This window comes from Miniopterus natalensis, chromosome 9 (assembly GCF_054644295.1).
Source record: "Miniopterus natalensis isolate mMinNat1 chromosome 9, mMinNat1.hap1, whole genome shotgun sequence".
NCBI lineage: Eukaryota > Metazoa > Chordata > Mammalia > Chiroptera > Miniopteridae > Miniopterus > Miniopterus natalensis.
Window position 1 is genome coordinate 23722975 of NC_142089.1, and position 2849 is coordinate 23725823.

Sequence of the window (2849 nt, forward strand, 5' to 3'; positions counted from 1 at the left end):
CCCTATCAGTTTCAGGTGTATGCCATAGCAATTCGCTATTTATATACATTACAAAATGATCACCACAATAAGTCTAGTAGCATCTGTCGCCATGCAAATCTATTACAGTGTTATTGACTGTATTCCCTGTACGATGCTGACATCCCCGTGACTTGTTTATTTTATAACCGGAGGTTTGAACCACTTGCTCACCTTCGCCTATGCTGCCCCTGCTCCCTCCCTGCGCTGTTACCTTTCAGATGGTTTCCTGTATCTGGATGGTATTTAAAATCTGAATGAAAACTCAAAGTAGATCAAAGACATAACTGTAAGACCCTAAAACTCCTAGAAGAACACATAGGCAATAAGCTCTCTGACATCACTCTTAGCAATATTTTTGTTGATACATCTCCTCAGGCAAGGGATACAAAAGAAAAAGTAAACAAATGGGACTATATTAAACTAAAAAGTTCTTGCACAGCAAAGGAAACCATCAACAAAATGAAAAGACAGTCTACTAATTGGTAGAAGATATCCACCAATGATACATCTGATAAGGGGTTAATATCCAAAATTTATAAAGAACTCATATAACACCACCAAAAATATACCAAATAATCCATTTTAAAATGGGCTGAGGACCTGAATAGACACTTCTCCAAAGAGGACATACAGATGGCCAAGAGACAGGAAAACTTGCTCAATGTCACTAATCATCAGAGAAATGCAAATGAAAACCACAATGAGATATCATCTCCCACCTGTCAGAATGGCTAAGATCGATAAATCAACAAACAACAAGTGTTGGCGAAGATATGGAGACAAGGGAACCACTGTGCATTGTTGATGGGACTGCAAATTGGTGCAGCCACTATGTAAGTGCCTCAAAAAGTTAAAAATAGAACTGCCTTATGACCCAGCAACTCTACTTCTGGGTGTTTATCTGAATGAGATTATCTAGAGAACGATTCTAGATGGTCTGGGCATGTCAACGTTTATAGGTCAGAAAGAGGAAAGAATGTAGGAAAGCAGACCCAGAAGGAGAGTCCTGTGAAATAAGAGAAAAACTGAGAGAAAGTGGTTTCTTAGAAGCCAAGTAAAAAATGTGTTTTAAGGAGGGAATGACTAGCTGTTACAAATGCTAAGAGGGAAATAGTTTAGGGGCAGGATCTGGAGGCAGATGGCTGCACCCAGAAGCCCACAGGGAATCTGTGAGCTCAAGATGGGGGAACCCAAATGTGCAAATACACACAGGCACTCACACCATGCACATTCACTCAACCACACTGGTATCTTTATTTGGGACTTGTCTCTCTAGGTTGTTATACAGAGAAGAGATCTGGGAACACAGAGTTTAATTTTTGACAAGGAGAGTTTCAGGAATTTATATGCATATATGCACAACCCAAGGACTCGGACAATGGTGTGGAGAGGGACTGGGGAGGGGGATGGGACGGGATGGAATGGATCATTGGGGAGAAAAAAAGGGACATCTGTCATATCTGAAACAAAAATAAACAAAAAAATAAGTTAATTAAAGAAAGAAGAGTTTCAGTAAAATTTACAGAAGCAATAGCCTGATGAGCTAGAGAGAGGGAAGAAATTGGAGACAGCAAATACAAACAACACTTTCTAGGAGTCATGCCAAAAAGGAGCACAGGAAAATGGAGTATCTGGGGAATGATGTAGTCAAGAGAGGGGTTTTAAGATGGGAGAAATTGCATCATGCTAGTGGAACCAGTCTAGTAGAGAGGGGGAAGTTGTTGATGCCGGAGGGGAGACCGGAGTGACTTTCTGGAGTTGAGAGCAAACAGGAGAGGCTGACCTCCAGGAGCACAGTCTGTCCACAGTACAGTTTGTCCACAGTACAGGGAAGAAGGCAGAGCTTGTGTGCACAGATAAAATATTGAGGGATACAGTGGTGAGAGCTCAAGGAAGTTCTCCTGTTGGCTTTTCTTTTTTGAGTGAAATAGGAAGCAAGGCCATCAGCTGAGAGAAAGTGGGGGGAGGGGGAGGATGGCAGAGGTTTGAGGCAGGAGAGGGGAGTGTACAGCGGTCATCCAGAAGAGTGGCTGAGTAAGTAAATGGTTCATTTTTGTATCTCCTACAGCATCTTCATGACTTCAGTGTGTTCTCAATGTCTATCACGTCCCAGGCACTTTGATAAACACCAAATACCTCTGCAAAGAATGCGTGGCCGTACGCTTCAAACACATCCCAAGCGCGTGCTAGATCTGGAGCCGAGTGCAGTTTGGGCAGCTGGGCAGGGCAGGCGCAGGGGCGACCCCGTGAGTGTTAGCTGACGGCAGTCCGTCGGGACCAGCTAAAGCAACCACCGCCAGGGCTGGTACAGAGGAAGGGGCGACATGAGGCAGGAGCCTGTGCCCCCTCTTGGCCTTCCCTTTTGGAGGCCAGGGTCCAGGGGGCGCGATGGAAGAGGGGCTGGGGTTGCATCACCAGGAGCCCGGCCGTCGCGCTCTGCAGGCAGGGGCTTCAGAGGCACGGGCGGGGGATCTCGCCGCCTTGGGAGGGCTGTGGCGTCGGGGGGCTACAGCCAGGCGTCGGATTTGCCAGAAGTGAATCCAAAAACGGCCCCCTTCCCTTCACAGAGGAAGGTGGCACACTGGCTGTGACAAAAGGTTCTTGGCAGAAGTGCCACAACCTGCGCAGTCTCGAATGCCCCACCTCTCCAGGGTCCGCAGCCCGACGACCCCCAGCACCAGCCCGCCCCGCCGGTGGCAGAGGCCATCCGCCCCGCGCCTGCGCACTCGGGGCCCCGTGCCGCGCGCACCCAGGCTCCTCCCCGGGGAGGGCCCCGCGCGCCCCGCCCCCCGCCTCTGCGTGCGCACCGCCTAGGGCCCGCCTCCGTG